The sequence below is a fragment of the Podarcis gaigeae genome (genome assembly GCF_964106915.1).
Source record: "Podarcis gaigeae genome assembly, chromosome: 2".
Taxonomy (NCBI): Eukaryota; Metazoa; Chordata; class Lepidosauria; order Squamata; family Lacertidae; genus Podarcis; species Podarcis gaigeae.
Window position 1 is genome coordinate 125,373,431 of NC_139679.1, and position 19,061 is coordinate 125,392,491.

The 19,061-nt window shown below is 44.6% G+C and overlaps 3 protein-coding genes and 1 long non-coding RNA gene across 4 annotated transcripts in view; 3 read left to right on the top strand and 1 right to left on the bottom strand.

Moving 5' to 3' along the window:
* The window catches only part of LOC310837499 (uncharacterized protein), a 152,836-nt gene that overhangs the window by 121,270 nt on the left and 12,505 nt on the right, over positions 1–19,061 (bottom strand). The window lies entirely within an intron of this gene.
* Positions 1–19,061, top strand: part of LOC310838314 — a 113,285-nt gene that overhangs the window by 64,289 nt on the left and 29,935 nt on the right. The gene's annotated exons all lie outside the window — the stretch shown is intronic.
* Positions 1–19,061, top strand: part of LOC310837618 (uncharacterized protein) — a 100,801-nt gene that overhangs the window by 11,447 nt on the left and 70,293 nt on the right. The window lies entirely within an intron of this gene.
* Positions 13,828–19,061, top strand: part of LOC310837825 (uncharacterized protein) — a 29,130-nt gene continuing 23,896 nt past the window's right edge. The window contains exon 1 of the mRNA XM_083724982.1: positions 13,828–14,122. The gene's annotated coding sequence lies outside the window, so the exon portion shown is untranslated. The remainder of the gene's footprint in view (positions 14,123–19,061) is intronic.

The window sequence follows — 19,061 nt, forward strand, 5'->3', positions numbered from 1 at the left end:
TGTTAAATCTGGCCAACATAAACATCCTACACGATTCATGTTTCTTCAGATTTGTCATGTATCCCTTTTGGAAATCTGTACACAAAGGGAGATTTAAGTGGATGGGAGAGCAGGTGCTGTGCTTTGCAACCTCAAGCATGGCGAGAACACTTTTTTCTGTGAGAGTCTTCCTAATAATTTCCCATGTATCTTTGGGATCAGAGATTTCAAAGTCAGAGTGAGCCCTATAGAATCCAGTTTTCTCCTACATATCAATGATAGATTGTAGATTGCACTATCACTTAAAAGATCGTAAAGTAGAGAATTAGGGGATAGGGCTCTATAATGGAGGAAGATCCAATATTTCAAGGTCCTCAGCCATGCTCTTACTGATAAAGGCAATATTCCCAGCTCACAACATATTGTTTCATATTTTACTGAGTTTGCAAGTCCTAATAATGACCTCAAAAGGGAAGCGTGAAATTTATCCAACCTCTTGAGGTCGCCTGAAATCCACACTGGTGTGCCGTATAGAAGTTGGGTACAAAGTTTCATATCAATCACTTGCAATACAGCTGGGATGAATCTGTTTCCTACTGGAGAAAAAAATAGGATTTTATATGATGGGCTGTCACTTTGGCCTTAGCTATAGCAGCACATATATGTGTATTCCAATTCATATTATTTTTGAATGTGATTCCCAGATAATTGAAGTGCTTAACTTCCTGTATTAGATGTCCATTAATTATACAGCCTTTTGGGTTCCCTCTCTTTCTGAATTGCAGAATCTTTGTCTTCTCATAATTAATTTTGAGATTATTAAGAGAGCAGTAGTTTGAGAAACTCTTAAATAATATTTTTAAACCCAAAACAGAGAGTGAAATAATTACAGCATCATCTGCATAAAGTAGTAAAGAGAGTGGGCAATTGTTTAAATAAGGAGTATGAGTGGTTGCGTTTTGAAGGAATAATGGTAGGTCAGATAAAAAAAGATTAAATAGGGTAGGGGCCACGATACAGCCTTGCCTAACTCCTCGATTATTCAGAATAGGACCTGCAAGTCTACCATCTTTTGATACTTTAACATATATTTGGTTATTAGAATGTAAACTTTGAATCAGTGTAAGTAAATATGGGTCAATACCAAGGTGTTCTAGTTTAGTCCATAGTTTGTTGCGATCGACCAAATCAAAGGCACTTTTTAAATCCACAAATGCCACAAAGAGGGAGGGGCTAATGGTTGGGGACCAGTTTACCACAGGACCTGATCTGCTGCGGAGGGTGCATGGCAGGCGACTGAACTCCGATGCGACAACCTGGAAGTCCCAGAGCGGTGCATCAGTTAGAATGGGATGCTTAAGAAACCTCTACAGATTCTCAAAGGGGAGAAGAAAACATTTAGATGTATGGAGTGTTTGACGTATTTCTCTCTGAGTTCACTTTCCTTCCCATCAATGAACTCAGATAATGGGAAATCAGTCTTAAATGCATGGAGTGCGTGTGAAGTTCTGGTATTTGTATATAAAGTTGTATAGACAGGTCTTTAAAGAAATGAAGGTCATGTCTCACAAGTATAATAGCAGATATAATATAATGTTAGATAGGGAGGGGGAGAATCTGGAGTGCTGGGGTGAGTGATGCTGGGCTGAGAGCCAGCTGATTTTTGGGCCTTGGTGGAAGGAGTTGGAAATGTTGGTAGTTTGGGAGCAGGGTTGATGGGATTAGTATTATAGGAACAGCATCATAACTCCCATTGATGGAACAACAAAGACACCAAAAGACGAAAAGCATCTTATACATTTTGATGCTATGGCCTGTCGGCTATGCAAATAAAGTCTATTCATTCATTCATCTTATACATAGACTGAAAGGGCTTAAGGTCAGTGAGAAAGAGGAGGATTGGTTTGAGAAGATACTGAATTATTTGGGTAGGTTTGAACAATTTGGGGCAATTAAAATGTTAAAAGTTAAATAAACCTTGTGGAGGGAGGAGCATTAAGGTATATAGAATTGTACATATGGTTGAGCTGAATATGTTATTATTGAATATTATTGAATATGCATATTATTGAATATTGTATACCCAATGTATTTTTTATTCATAATAATAAAAGAAACAAAAAGAGTAGAAGCATCTTATACGTACTGCTAATATCCCAAACCTCATATATTGTTTATATTTTATAATAGTTTTTATTAGTTTTTTTATTAATAATAATACAATATAAGCAACATTAATACAATACCAATTCATAATACAATTAAAAAAGCCAATTATTCTATTCCAAATTAAGCATTTTTGGATGACTTCCCATGCTGAGGTCTTGGGGAGAGGCTGTTGTTGTTCCTTCTCCTGCTTCCATTCTTCCGTAAAGAAGGCTGATTGCTGAAGAATTGATGCTTTTGAATTATGGTGCTGGAGGAAACTCCAGCACCATAATTGGACAATGTTCTCGGAGCTACCAGCATGAGTTTGACTAAACTGCAGGAGGCAGTGGAAGACATGAGTGCCTAGCGTGCTCTGGTCCAGGGGGTCACGAAGAGGCGGACACGACTAAACGACTAAACCACAACAAGGGCTGACTTCCAGCTTTCCATTACTAATTTCCATCCATTAATAATTATATTCCATTAGGAATTATTTTTCTTTCTTGAGTGAAGGATTGCCACATCATAAAACAATGTAGTGCATGTATAGAGAAAGAAGAAAGGCTGTTAGGATTTCATGCTCCCCAATCCTGATTTTATGTTTGATATATTTCACACGCCTGTCTGAGTGGAGCGTGAGAAAGGGAGACTGTCTTATCTCTCTTCCGGTGTGAGACTGTGAAACTACTTTCACTTTTATGTCGTTCTGTTTTGTTGTTGGAGCTGATGAGAATGGATGCCATTATGCATATGTATGTAAATGTTAAATAGTAGTTTAGAACTACGATGCCTCTTTCTTCTGCTGTGTTAAGCCAGAAGGCTAGTGTGCATAAATCAAGATGGTTTATGTCGCTGGAGAAGAAGAGGATGCCTTTTCCAGAGCTATGCTCACCGGAGGACGCTCGGAGGGAGATCTGGGAGGGGGGCTGCAGGTAGCCCAGAGCGTTTTCCAACAAGGGCTCCCCTTCACCCACAAGTGACAGGTATGGGAAGATCTGTGAGTGAGAGCTCACCCCTTCAACCCGGGGGGGGGGGGGCTTGCAAGGATAATTATTCTCAAATCCTCCTTAATTATTTACACTCCCCAGAGATTTCCTGTAACAGGAATAGCAGCTCCGCTGGGGCACGTCCTTGCAGAACAGAATGAGTAACAGAATGAACTTCAACAGGGACAAATGTCAGGCCTGACACTTAGGCAGGAAGACCCACCTACACAAATAGAGGATGGGGGACACCCGGCTGACTAGCAGTAGATGTGAGAAGGATCCAGGGGTCTCGGTGGACCACTAGCTTAACCTGAGTCCACAGGGTGATGCAGCAACAAAGAAAGATAGCTCTGTTCTAGGCTGTAGGGTAGGACTCGAACCCATGGCCTCAAGTTGCAAGAAAGGCGATTCTGACTAAACCTTTGCCAGCAAGAGCTGTTTGGCAGGGGAAGAGACTCCCAGGAGAGGGGGTGATGCTCTGGCTCTGTCTTCCAAGGGGGGAGGAAGGGGGGAGCCCTGGATCTGGAGAGGAGGGGCGGCAGAAGAGCTCTTTGCTACGAATGGGGGAAAACCTTTGCATTTCAATCTTGCCTTTGAACCAAAGCTGTCCTGCGAGCAGCTCACATAAAATCAGCGGATCTATACATACATATAATGGGGGGAAAGGTAAAAGGCGGATCTAGACGGATCCTCGTGAATTCATATGATTTTTTCATTCAAATTAAACCACCATAATACTGTAGACTATGTCTTATTCTGTAGAGAGCATCAAAAAAATCACGCATCCACTATTTTGTGGAGCCACAGGGGCGCAAAAACATGGTTTAAAAGCACGGATCCTCATGGACCCTCATGACTTGTGCACAAGACCAACCCAAAGTCACCATCTGTTCAAACATCATGGCCAGGGGCACAGCCTGCACCACAAAAATCACAGATCCACGGTTATCTGGCCACTCCATGTACCAAAAACGTGGTTTTGAAGCACGGATCATCAGGCTTTTCGCATTGGGCCAACCCAAACTCACCGTCAGATCACACGTCATAGCCAGGGACACAACCTGCACCACAAAAAACTCGGATCCATGGGTTCCTGGCCATACCGTGGCCCAAAAACGTGGTTTCGAAGCATGGATGCTCATGGATACTCATGCATTTTCCATTGGGCCAACCCAAACACACCATCAAATCACACATCATGGCCAGGGTCACAGCCCGCACCACAAAAAACTAGGATCCACGGCTCCCTGATCATACCATGGCCCAAAAACATGGTTTTGAAGCGCAGATCCTCATGGATCCTCATGTTTTTTGCATTGGGCCAACCCAAACGCACCGTCAAATCACACATCATGTCCAGGGGCACAGCCTGCACCACAAAAATCACAGTTCCACGGCTTCCTGGCCATACCGTGGCCCAAAAACGTGGTTTTGAAGCACGGATCCTCATGGATCCCCACGCTTTTTGTATTGGGCCAACCCAAACTCACTGTCAAATCACACATCATGTCCAGGGGCACAGCCTGCGCCACAAAAAACTCAGATCCACAGCTTCCTGGCAACACCATGGACCAAAAACGTGGTTTTGAGACACAGATCCTCATATGGATCATCACACTTTTTGCATTGGGGAACCCCAAATTCACCCTTTATTCAAATATCATGTACATAACCACAGATCTGACCACAAACATCATGGATCTACTGCTTCATGGCCCTGGCCAGATGCTACCCTGGATATATTGGCCAATTTTTAGGTGGGTGTGCTGGGATGGAGGAAATGGAGTCGGCTTAATCTCTATCCATTAAAGATGGGCGCCCAATGGCTGGGCCAGAATGATTTCAGTTCGGTTTGCCAGCTCCCAGCTCTTCATGGGGCGCAATAGTCACCTGTAGCTGCCATCAGGAGTCCCTTTTTTGATCCTGGATGCTTCTGTCTCTATGGAGGCATTGGTCACAAATGTAGCCAAGCTGGAATTTTTGAATCTATGTCAGGTTAGGCAATCGGTACTGTACCTTTCCCTTTCCAACGTAGCCATGGTGATCCATGCAGTAGTCACCTGCAGACTAGACTACTTTAACTTGCTGTACACCTGAGCCGGAGAGTGCAGGGTATAAATGTGATAGAGAGAGAGAGAGAGAGAGAGAGAGAGAGAGAGAGAGAGAGAGAGAGAGATATGCAGGGCTACCCTTGAGACTGCTCCAGAAACTCCATATGGTCTAAAATGCAGATGCATGAGTTCTTACTTGGACTTTGTGGAGAGCCCACATTCAGTTGGTTGTTCATCAGCTGGATTGGCTCCAGGTGGAGTATCGAATCAGGTTCAATGTTTTGGTGCTAATCTTTAAAGCCCTAAACAGTCTGTGACCTTTCTTATCTGTGGGAATTATCTTCCAATACACCCGCCATGAGTGTGACGCTCATCTAACAGCAACCTACTGGTGGTCCCTGGCCAAAAACATATCCAGCTGTCCTCAACCAGAGCCTTTTTGGTGGAACGCTTTGTCTAATGAGACCAGGGCTCAGTGCAATCTATCTCAGTTCCCTCACTTGTCCTGGTGAATGGGCTTGCACATTCCTATGACCCTTGTGAGTGAAGCGGTTGGGAATCTCGTACTCCCAGCAGGGTCACCCAAGGCGGTAAGGTCAAAGTAAATTAAATATGCTCAGAGTCCTGTAGTGATTTCATGCTCTTTATTGCAGCTTGTAAAACAGTGACTGAATTTCCCCCAAAACCTCAGGCTTTTATATACATTATTTACACAATGAGTCCCGTCTGACTGGCTAATTCTGCTTCCCTCCTGGAGCCTGGTTGGTCTTTTCCTGTGTTACCAGAAAGTTTGAGGGCTCTCTTGGACAAATGAAGACACCGACCAGAGCAATTCAGAGCAAAACAGCAGCCAGTAGGCTCGGTCTTTATTTAAGAAAAGACTGTCGCGACAGGACTCCCACTGCCCACGAAGTGAAGCAAGATGGAAGCCCCGAACAAAGGATGACCCTAACTTTTATTAGTTGCTAATCCCCCAAACTACACCCCCAGAATTACATCATATTTACATCATGATTACATTAGAATTAGGAGGAGTCGAGGAGGGGCTTCACAGGTAATCCGAGTGTCCTGACACCTGGCCGGAGCTTCCTCTCCCCTCCCCACATGAGTCACTCTGAAAAACAAAGGAGAAGGGCGAAGTTTCCTGCCCCCTGAGGGGAATCCGGTCAGTGCCCTTTGTGAGAGTCCGCGCGGAATACACTAAGATATGCAAGTTATTGTATCCCTGATAGCCTTGTGTCTGAGCCCATCACGAGGGCTATCAAGGTTGTCCTGTCAGCGGGGAAAGGTCACAGAGTACGTGACTGCTCGGTCAAGGGATTATGGCCACTCCGTCCCAAGTCACCTCCCTTTGATAGTCCTTGTAACGTGCAGTGGAATAAAAGTGGTCCGATGAAAATCCGACATACGGCTGATTTTTGGTGAATATAAAACGGCGAAAGACTTTGAAGTTCAAACCAGCTCCAAGTTCAGGAAACAATGTAACAAGGTCTTGATTGGATCAGTCATGGTTGACTGAACTCGGAAACATTGTATCAGTGAGCTGTCAAACAGGGACGTAGCGAATGCCGGCTGCAGTACCAGTGCAGCCGCCACTAGGGGCGCTGTTCGGCAACGATGATTGGCTGAGGCGGCCGCTGTTTGACCTAGAGTTCAGGCGCCCGGTCTACTCACAGTAAAATGGGGCGAAGCGGAGCGCTTATGGCGAACAGTTGTCAGTCTAGCGCTTCCTTATTTACGGAAGGCTTTTAGGAGATGACCCTCTAAAGGGACATCTCTCGGGTCAGGGAGGGGAGATGAGTGTATGCGTGTGTGGTGCTTGTGTGGTACACGTGTAGATGAGGGGGGGTGATTTCCGGTGACACCTGCAAGCCAATCAGTTCTTGCATTCTAAGATCCTACTTGCCTATTGTTCTAGGATCCAAGCTTAGTACATAACAGTGAAGGAGCTAGACAAAGAATGATCCAATAAGTCCTCAACGGCAGAACAGGCGGGTGATAACAAGCAGTGTGTTACAACGGCTGTGAAGGCGGATGAAGGTTGCAGCAGATAGGAATCTATCGGTTTGTCGTGACTACTTCATGCCATCAGAACAGAGCCCTACTGCGAAGACTGTGCGTTGGTCAGCGTGCACTGATCTACACACATAAAACAAATTCACGCACAGGCATCTTCCAAAAACCCAACCCAACCCCCCCAAACCATCCCCCCCATGGCGATCACTAAATGGCTATGGGGGCAGGAATGTGAAGCCCCTAGTCATGAACCGACACATGGGCGGTGGATACAGATTCAGTTGTTCTGACTCAGTGAATGAGGCAGTTGAGCAGCTCAGCAGCTGTATCCATGACTGAGCAGCCCTTTTTAGGATCCACTATGCTCACCCCGAAAAGGGGAAGGGGCTGGAAACGGTGCCCTAAACATAGTATGCCTCCCTTTTTCCCTGACTGGATTACCGTGCTCAGGTGGAATCTCTTTTCCCATAGTTCGAATCAATTATTCTGCATCCTAGTCTCTAGAACAGCAGAAAACAAGCTTGCTCCCTCTTCAACATGACATCCCTACAAATATTTAAACATGGCTATCATGTCACTCCTTAATCTTCTCTTCTCTAGATTAAAAAAATCCAGCTCCCTAAGTCTCTCCTCATAGGGCTTGGATTCCAGACCTTTTACATTTTGGTCACCCTCCTCTGGACATGCTCCAGCTTGACAATATCCTTCTTCAACTGTGGTGCCCAGAACTGGACACAGTATTTCAGGTGTGGTCTGACCAACCAGAATAGTGTGGTGGCATTCCTTCACTTGATCTAGACACTATACTCCTATTGATGCAGCCCAGAATTGCATTGGTGTTCTTAGCTGCCACATCACACTGTTGACTCATATTCAGCTTGTGGTCGACTAAGACTCCCAGATCCCTTTCACAGGTACTGTTGTCAAGCCAAGTGTCCCCCACCTGTGCATTTCATTTTTTCTATCCAGGTGTAGTACCTTACATTTCTCCCTATGGAACTCCATATTGTTGGTTTTGGCCCAGCTCTCTAGGCTATTCAGGTCATTTTGAATTCTGACCCTGTCCTCTGGTGTATTAGCAACCCCTCACAGTTTGCAGTCATTTGCAAATTTGACTAGCACGCCCTCTATTCCATCATCCAAATCATTTATAAAAATATTGAATAGCACCAGGCCCAGGACAGAACCTTGTGGAACCCCAATAGTCTTTTTTTTCCAGGATGAAGGTGAGCCACTGATGAGCACTCTTTGGGTTCAGCCCGTCAAGCAATTACAAATCCACCTAACAGTAGCTTTGTCTAGCCCACATTTTACTAGTTTTTTTGCAATAATATCACGGGGGACCTTTTCAAAGGCCTTGCTGAAGTCAAGGTAAGCTGGTACAAGGGAAAGCAGGATTGTAATTACCGTAAAAATTACTGATCACTTTGGATCAGCAGTCTCAACCTAACCCGCTATGTGGGGAGAGCCACGTATTCCTTTGGAAGGCAAGTGGAATACAGTGTATACTGACAGCTGTTTTAAAAGATGTAACTGTAACTTAAAATCCAGTATCAGAAAAAAATAAAAATAGATGGTCCCTGTGTGGATAGTCATGTTTGCATGATGGGGTTCTAAAATCAGTCCTGAAAGTAGATTGATTGAGAATGACTCACACATAGCTTTTGCTCTGCCATTAACAAGGTGAGCTGAAGCAAATTATTTTCTTTTCTTTTCTTTTTTTAGTAAGTTTTTATTAGAATTTTTTTTAAAGGTTACAGAAGAAAAGAAAAAATATAAGTCAAAACAGAATCAAAAAAGAAAAAGAAAGAACAATACATAAGAAAACAAATATAATCCAAGAACAACAAAAATAAATAAAGAGAAACAAGTCAAACCTTTACATCACTTGCTTTAATTCGCTTACTTCCTTGACCTCCTCACACCTCCCATTTTGGTATTCTAATTCAGTTAGATATTTCAGCAAATCCTTTCCAGCTTTGTTTTTATCTTAATAATTTATCTTAATATACTGTGATTTTACATTCTCTTCTTTCACAAATTCATTTTTGCTTTAAAGATAAACTTTAATTTTTTCCCAATCTTCTTCCACCAACTCTTCTCCTTGGTCTCGGATTCTGCCAGTCATCTCAGCCAGTTCCATGTAGTCCATCACCTGCATCTGCCATTCTTCCCGGGTGGGTAGATCTTGTGTTTTCCAATACTTTGTGATAAGTATTGTTGCTGCTGTTGTGGAGCTGAAGCAAATTCTTGCCTCCCTTTGGGATTAGCAGTATTTCCTACAGCATTCTTGTTGAAGGGCATTGGAGAGTTAGGTGAGGGACATTTTTCTGTTTTTCCATCAAGCCCCCAGACAAGAATGCTACAGCATCAGCCCCAAACACTCAGTCTCATAACAAAAAATACTCAACAGGGTTAGGGCTGAGGGTAGGGGAAGTACAATCATGATCTTTCCAGTCCTCTAGAAGCTGACCCTTTTGGTCATTTTGGTCATGGAGCCAAATATCTGTTCCCAAGTTTATAGAGTCTAAACAAGTAAAGAACAAGCTTGCCCTTTACATGCAAAAGCCCTGAAATTCAGCCCATTGGGCAACGGATCATGGGGCTGGGAGGAGGGAGGTAAGGACTAGCACCTTCTCTGCCCTCCACCTCCAACAGCTACACCTGAAAGTTTCATGATGGGGTTCGATTTGAGAAGCCAATTTCTGCCACAGAAATTCTGAACAGAAACACTCTGCAGGTTCAGCCCCCAAAAGAAACTGCTCTATGGTCTCTGTGTTGGGAAATGGGAACAGATCTTGCTCATCACCAACCTTCCCTCCGCAAATCAGTATCACTATGAGGCTGAACTGAACAGCTTGCTCCAGAGTTTTAAGAGATACGTTTCTGTGGTGTAGTGGTTAAGAGGGATGGACTCGTAATCTGGTGAGCTGGGTTCACTTCCCCGCTCCTCCGCATGCAGGCTGCTGGGTGACCTTGGGCCAGTCAGACTTCTCTCTGAACTCTCTCAGCCCCACCTACCACACAAGGTGTCTGTTGTGGGGGTGGAAGAGAAAGAAGATTTTTAGCCACTTTGAGACTCCTTCAAGTAGAGAAAAGCAGGATATAAAAACTAACTCCATAAATAAGAATTCTATGGAAAAGGACCATCCCTGCCATGATGATGAAACTATATGTTTGGATTTTGCTGTATTATACCAACCTGTGGAATATGACAGTTCGCAGTTAGGTCCCTAACCCTCCGGAACGAATTAAGTACTTATCCTGAGGTACCACTGTGTATATAATTTTATTTATAAATTGCGTTCAAAAATAGAAGCATTCACTTCCGGGTTGTTGGCATTTGAAATCCCCAAACATTCGACTTCTGAAGCGTTCAACAACCGAGATTCCACTGAGAATCCAGCAATAGTGTGTTGTCCAATGATATCCATTTTTTTAACCAACACAAAGAGGCTGCCTCATAGTAGAAAATCTAGCAGTGCGAAGCCACCTCTATTTTTAGTATCTATCAAAATTTTATACTGTATTCTTGGTGTTTCCCCTCTGCTAGAATAATCATGAAATATCTCTTTGCCATTTGTTAAAGAAGCTTGTATTATTTATGATTGGTAATTCAGAATAAAAACAGTATCTTAGGTAAAACTTTTCTCTTTATGGTTGAAATTCTTCGTAAAAGTGAAAGTTTCATCCTCCCCCATATTTCCAAATACTTTTTAACATCTTTTGATACTTTAACGTAATTGGAATATGTTGTAATTCAGTGTTTTTCAAATAAACCCTTATTTAGTCTCCATCTATATAATGAACTCTTTTCACCCCTCATTATCATCCATGTTGAGTTTTGATCTGATATAGTTCTTGGCTGGATCTCTACAGTCTTTAATCCTGTATGCAATTCCTTCAATATCCAGATCATTTTTCTTCTTCCCACAGATTCCTTTGAATCAGAAGAACATGTTTATTCTTGTTCTAATGGGGATCTGAATCTCCAAGCATCTGGGTTGGCAAACTGATACGGAAGGAGGGGGGGTACCTTTCCTCACCCCTCCTCCTCCTGATAAGGGGCCCGAGGCGATGACCTCCACAGCGCCCAACTCTGCCGTGACTCCTCAGCCCCCACACTGTTGCACAAGCACCACACTATACCCCTTGACTTTATAAAATAATATCCTTTCCTTCTATATACGGGCGAAATAAGCCCTTCTTTCTTAAGCCTTCCTTTCGCCCTATTTTAACATGGGTAGACCGTATCGAACTGTATTCTCCATTGAATATAATGGCCGTGCCTCAGCCAATCAGGACCATGCATTCCCGTGCAGGAGCTAGCTCAGGGAGCTCTTGCACGCCTCATTTAACCTCCTGACAAGCTTTGACAGCTCCCCGCTGCGAGAACAATGGAACCGAAACCAGCGACCTTGTAAAACTGTCAAAGTCTTGTTACAATGTATCCATTTTGTTTCCGCTTTTGATACTCAATATACACTTAACCGGCAAAGTACCGAAACTTTGGAAAATAATATAAAATCAACCAAAGCTCCGATTTTCTCCATCTTGACGTCATTCTACTCGGTTCCCTCTGGACTCCATGATGCTGCTCCTACCTCCATAATCTCCTGAGCGACAGGTCACGTACTCAGGAAGACCCTAATCCGGTCGGATCGCTCTGCCAAACCCTTTCCCTGGGCAATGCCAGGTGGCAGACGATGCATATCAGCGCCATTGTCTTGCCATCACCTGTACTCAGGAAACGTTTATCTATGTTTATCTATGCATATTTCTTACTCTGCATATTCCCCCCTCCCTTCCTAAAATGCTAATCCATGTAACCCCACCTTTCTGTAATATATTCATGATGTAATCTGTGAAACCCAACCTTCTCATAATATATTCATGACGTTTATTGCACTGTATTCTGGGACTTGGAGGGAACTTTTAAAAGTTTATGTCGCCCCATTCTCGGGGTTCAATTCCATTTTGAACCTGTTGCGCAATAAACTTTGGATCTCCGTTTATTGCTCCTGTCTCCGGCTGAGCTCATCTCTTCCGCTAGGACCCACGGACTTCGTCCGACGAGCCGGGTGGCAAGGGTAACCCCGCACCCGGAATTTTTCCGTAACAAAACTAAGGCCTGTGGGCTGGATCAGGCGCAATTGCCTTCTAGATCGGGCCTGCGGATGGTCCAGGAATCACCGCATGGATTGCCAGCACGCACGTTCTTTCCCTCTCCCTCACCCGGCGGCGCATTTCTCCTCAGGGACGAGCAATCTTGTCCCACACCGGGTGCCATCAACGGGGGGAGTCGGCTCACCCACCTCAGAAGGGTGGTGCTGGGAAGGGGGTGTGATGCTGGCTGCTGCTGAGTTTTCCTCCTGCTCCTCCTCCCTCTCCCTCAATTCGCCCTTCCTTCCTTTTCTGCGCACCTTCTCCGTGCCACTTCCTCACGCGCTTTCTTCATCACCCCCTCCCTCCTTCATTCCTCCCATGGTGTTCAGGCGGTTTGTTGCAGCGGCCACAGCTGCCGCTTGCGGGTTGGGAAGCAGCAGCAGTTGGTGGGTAAATGCTCTGGCAATGCCCCCGTTCCCCTGCCTCCGTCCGTGGCTCCGCCGGGGCTTCTGCTTCTGTCTTCACCGGCCAACGCAGCCTCCAACCTGCCCTGGCACCTGGCTGGAGAAGCCCAACTGGGGCTACTGGGACAACAACTGGGACAGGTAAAGCCAAACATCTTCAGGCCTCTTTGTGGGCGGGCAAAAATCGCTCATTTCCCCCCAAAATATAGTCCGGCCCCCAACAAGGTCTGAGGGACAGTGGACTGGCCCCCTGCTGAAAAAGTTTGCTGACCCCTGATCTAGTAGATCCATTGTTGTAAACATATCAAAAAAGTATTTGGTATTTTGCCTTCTTCTGAGATACTTTCCCTCAGTGTTCTGTCATAGTCCAGTGATACTACTTCATTTTTTTTGTGAAGAATTTATTTTCTGTACATTTGTGTGTATATGTGTGTATGAAAATTAATAAAGAGAAATTAAAAAAATAATAAATTCACCCGTAATAATCATATTTCTGTCATAAACCTCAGACATACTTTCCTCCAGTAGTTGGAAGAAATCTCAAGTGAAAAGTGGCTCTGAATCTGAAAGTGCCAGTCCCAAATCTTAATCCTGCCACCCTAAGATATTATAAGCAAGCCCCACATTCCTCTTTCCACCTGCATTAGGGAGGTTAGAACAACACTTAATACCCTGTAGGGATCATAAGAGCCACAATTGCTTAAAATTGCAGGGAGAGAGAGAAAAAGTGGATTTAAAATGACCAAACCACAAGATGAAAAGTCTCCCTACTAAATGAGGGAAGGGGGAGGCAGGGGGGGCGGCTTTTGAAGTCTCCCTGCTGGCAAGGGAATCCCAGAGCAAGGGCGCCTCTGTCTGTCTGGAGTCCCTCACTGCCTCTGAATCCAGTGGGGGGGTCTTTTAACGGGGGGAGGGGAGGGCTGGTGTTTGAAGCTGGGCTTGGCTGCTAGGGGGCTTAGGCTCAGCAATGCAGCAGTTGCTCTGCATGCAGAAGGACCCAGGTTGAGTGCTTGGCATGCAGAAGGAGGCCCAGAAGGAGACCCCAGTGAGACTCCCCGTGAGGAGGAGAGGCAGTTGGGGGGAGGGGGCCGGGTCCCCATGGAGCCCCCAGAGCAGGAGGCCAGAGGCAGCGCCGTCCCGTCTCCTTCCCCTCCGGACACAGGGAGGGGCTGCTCTAATTTCGTAGCTCTAGGGATGCGCGCGTCTCAAAAGGAGCCGGAAGTGTCGCCGCGAAATGCGCCGGAAGTTTCGAGGAGAGGGGAGGAGAGGCGTCAGTGGAGGAACCCCCCCTCCCCCGTCGCCGCCGCCCCCCTTTCTATTGCAAACCAGGAAAGCGGACTAATCCGGAGCCAGGGAGGCGGAGGACCAAGAGGTAAAGAGGGAGGGAGAGGAGGGGGGGGGAAATAGAGGGGGAGGGGGGATAAGGGGAGACCCCCCCTAAGGAAAGCGCCCTCCCTGGGGCCCGTCGACAGGGGCCCCGATCCAGGCCCCGACCCAGGGGGGAAGGGGGGACCCAACACCTGCAGGGATCTACACCTGGCAAGATCTCCTGGACAGCAGCAGCACCGCCAGACTCCCCTTTCTCTTTCCTGGGGGGCCGAGAGATGCTCAGCTGCCCTGCCCCCCCCTGGACGCCTGGGCGGGAAGGGGAAGGAGGACCCCAAGCAGGGCTGGGGGTGGGGCTGAGGCCCCCCATTCTCCCGGCTTCCCCCTGGCACGAATCCCTGGGGTCGTGGGGCGCCTGGCTGGGGAAAGGGAGAGAGGGAGTCCAGGGAAGGGTTAATGGGAGGGGGAGGAGCCTCGACAGAGACCCCTCTCCTTCCAGCACCCCTGACCCCCACCCCCATCACGCAACCTCCCAGCTGAGGGTTTTGGCTGTCCCAGATCATCTGTATTCACTACGACTTATCTCCATACTTTGGATTGTCCTGAATACCACCAATTATAGCCTAGCGCAAACCCAAAAGTCCTGCTAGGATGCATCTTGGCTTCCCTGCTGATGAAACTGAGTGTGTGATGATTGAGATTATTTTCATTTATCCGTTTCAGACCCCTAAGTAGCAGCAGCTGCCAGGACATTGTCCTGTTCGCCTCTGTATAGTTCCAGCCTTATTTCAGACATTGTGGTAGATTGCAATCAGGGTGGGTTTGATACAAATCAAATTGATTTCAATCACAATTTACGATAAATCACTAGTCAGTATGATTCCATTTAAATCAAAAATTTCTGATTTGGTTACACTATTAGAAATACATAGACAGATTATTATGAAATCATTCTGAGGTTTAATAAGTTAACTGTCTATATTTGGACAACAGTTCTGCTGTAATTTATTGGAAGGAGAAAAATAATCATTTCTTTAGTAACAACTTAAACAATTTATTTAACTAAAACAATAATATTATAGCATGTTGGTAAAAAAAAAATTTAAATAAAAAACAACAACCAAGCAGACTGAGTTTTAGCGCACATGAAAAACTCAGAACTTAAGCATTTCACCACCTCCACTACCAGCCACCCCTTTGGATTGGCTTCTGCATCCAGGTGCCTATTCTGTAGAGTTAAGTGTTAGTGCGGTTGTTGGAACCCAGTGGGATTGGGAAGAGGTTGCCAGCCCTGAAGAGCCTTCAGCGCTTGCCTCAAGTCTGGCTTGCACAATTATTACACAAAGACCCCAAGGTGTGTGGAGTATTCTGCTCACAAGGTTGCACTTTCATTTTTACTGCTTCACACTTAGCTACTTGTGCAGATCTCTTCCACTCCAAACCATCTGTTCATTGAACCTCTTAGAACTTAGAATTTAAGGGGTTAATTCTGTGTATATAAATCTGCAAAGGAACAATGGGATTAAGGTTTTCTGTCAACTCAACTCTGTATGTTTATTTTATAACATTTTTCCTGTGAAGAAAAGGCATGTTATCTCTGCAGATACAGAAATTCACACTTTTGAGAATGGCAAAAACAAGCATCTGTGACAATCTCATTAGAAAAACTTCTCCAAATAATCTTACAGAAACCTCTGGAAGAGCATGACATTGTGAATGGATTAATGGAATTCATTTACCTAAAAAATTAAATATTGCATATAAAGCCTCATGCTAGATAATTAAAAACAAATCCTTATTTCCTGATGAATAGCCTTTGGACTATAATGTAATTAAATATAACACTATCTTTAGATAGATTTTTTCCTCTAAAAGCATTTTTTTTAAAAAAAATCTGATTAAAAAAATTGATTTAAATAAAAAAAATATTTTTTAAAAAAATCATTGATTGTATCCACCCTGATTACAATCTTTAACTGCTGATAACATGGCAATATTTAGCAGGTCTTATTGTGAGGTTTAGCTGGTGAGAACATTGCAACTGTTAGCTGACGAGTTATCACGATATTGAAAATCAGATATTTCCTAGTCCTTATACACATTGGATTTGCGATATAATGTCAGCTCAAATATTAGGAAACAGTTGGCACATTAACATCAAGCCCAGCTCTAATTATGACCTTAATTTCTGGCCCAGTGTATCATTGCAGATTTTACCAGTTTTATTTTGTTTCCCATTCTAATAGTATCTCATACATTTTGGAAAGTTTTTTTTTTTAAAAATGTTCAGTAGTACCTAAGAGACCAACTAAGTTTGTTCTGGGGATAAGCTTTCGTGTGCATGCACACTTCTTCAGATTGGACAATTTTCTACCTGAAATTTAGGAAACACTTTCTCTTTCCTCGCAATAATATCTCTTTCAAACTGTGAACTTTCAGTCCAAAAACCTCTCCCTTTATCTTGTCCAAACAAGATGATTTGATGGTATTGAAACCAATCCGCCACCACACCTCCCACCTCATCCTGTTGATTCAGTTTTATTTCTTCTTCCGAAAAGTCCAAAAGATCTCTGTAAGTTGCCCTTTGCTTCTTCTGTATTGCATTTTTTACAAAGCTGTTGCTTTTGTGGGTGGAAGCCAAAGAGGAGTTTTCTTTCCAGCTGATTATTATATTTATCCCATACTGTAAAAAGGATTTTCTGAATAACCTGATTCATAGAGCTCTTGTGTGTTTTAGTTTTATCCTGCCATAAATAAGCGTGCCAACCAAACATATTCTTACAACCTTTGTTCTAAGAAAAAACCTGCTCTTTCCCCTTATGGGGTATCCAAGAGCCCATATAGTCCTTAAGTGGGTTCCATATAGGTAGGAGAAAATAACAGAGGCCAACCAGAGTATATGGGAAGCAAAGTGGCTAGTAAGCCTGATCTTTATTGCAACAGTGTCCCCCCCCCCTCACCACAACCAGGAGGGAGGGGTGCAAGGCCTTATATAGTCTTTTGAAATTGCCCACCCAAGACCCCCCAAAAAAATATCATACGGAAGGAGACTGTCTACAGCAGGAATACATCACAGGAGGCGGTCTACAGCAGAAAACCTGTCCCCAAGGATACCTGTTAATGGTCACTAACTGCATTACCTGCGCAGCCTGGCCATTCTTTTGTGATGGTAAATACTTTAGTTCCTGAATCCAGGTCACAGGCCCACCCTGTTCATCCCTCCTTAAGGCAGTATTTGTAAGCACAAAGACAATGGGAAGGCTTCCATTTGCCTCCTTTACTGCAGAGGAATATTTGAGTACGTTTCCGGGCACAATTCAAAGTGTTGGTGCTGACCTTTCAAGCCCTACACGGGCTCAGTCCTGTATACCTGAAGGAGCGTCTCCACCCCCATCATTCAGCACGGACACTGAGGTCCAGCTCCAAGGGCCTTTTGGCGGTTCCCTCCCTGCGAGAAGCGAGGTTACAGGGGACCAGACAGAGGGCCTTCTGGGTAGTGGCGCTTGCCCTGTGGAATGCCCTCCCATCAGATGTCAAGGAAATAAGCAGCTACTGTATCTTATTTTTAAAAGACATCTGAAGGCAGCCCTGTTTAGGGAAGTTGTTAATATTTAATGCTTTACTGTTTTTAACACTCGATTGGGAGCCGCCCAGAGTGGCTGGGGAAACTTAGCCAGATGGGCAGGGTATAAATAATAAATTATTATTACTATTATTATTAGTCTGTGGTGCTCAATGTTTAGGTATAGTAAATACTAGGATTTAATTAGAACTTGTGTGTTATAGCGGGGATATGCCCAGGCTTGAGCATACAGGCAACTCTCCGCAAGCCGTGGGAGCCCAGCGCGGGCTCCTATGTCTTGCGGAGATCTGTGTGAAGCCTGGAGAGCGAGAGGGGTCAGTGCACACCGACCCCTCTCGCTCTCCAGGCTTCAGCGAACGCCTGTATTCACCCCATAGGATGCACACACATTTCCCCTTCATTTTTGGAGGGCGAAAAGTGCGTCCTGTGGGGCGAAAAATATGGTACTTAACATTTAGCTTCTGTTACACATTATATCCACATAAGTCAATAGAAAAAGTATAAAGAGATGATGTTCAAGATGTGCCCTTTGGGAAATTTGGTTTTGGCAACCGCAAAACAACATCCTTGAAATCATATTATATTTAGAAATACCTTTGGCCACGTAGTAAACAACAGGTTTTTTCTTTTCAAATTTAATGAGTTTAGAGATTATTGTACACTAAGCGGGGCACTTTTATACATATCAATGCATCCCATGTCTTAGTGTATCAAAGTGCCCCAACGGGCATTTTCAAAAATCTAACAATTGTTAATAAAGCCACTGAACTTATTTGAAAATCACCTGTAATCCTGATTACTGAGTGGAATAACTTACCTTTGGTATTTTTAAATCTTAACTAAATGACGTAAAAAAGTGTTGGAACACTTTTACATTTCACATAATTTTTAGTTGGTCATGCTAAAAACACACCTACTCTTTTCAAACGCCAACGGCTAACTGGCAGCCAGCGCAGTCGCAACTCTTCTGCTCACACATGTATAGGCACATTTGGATGATGTCGCGACACGAATATCATCTCTTGATATTGAAATATTGTTCGTGTGTCAATGTCCCCCTTGCGTCAATGTACCCCACCTCCCCCATTCCGCATTTTCAGAGGAGGGGGAAGAAGGGGAAAGTGTGTCCCACCAGATAAGACTCCCATCCTCCCTGGCCATGGGCCATCCTTGCTTGGGCAGGTGGTACTTTGAGTCCAACCACATCTGGAGGGCCAGAGATGCCTCAACTCGGCATAGACGGTTCCTCTAGGGCTCAGTGTTACTTGGGAGCTGGTGCAACTGGATCTTAAGGGTTCTTGAGACATTTCCGAGGGATTGTGATTGGTATCCAGACCCTAACACTATAAAGCCAAGGTGAGCAGTTTATCAACCCTGTTGTTCGCTGGGGAAGACCTTCTGA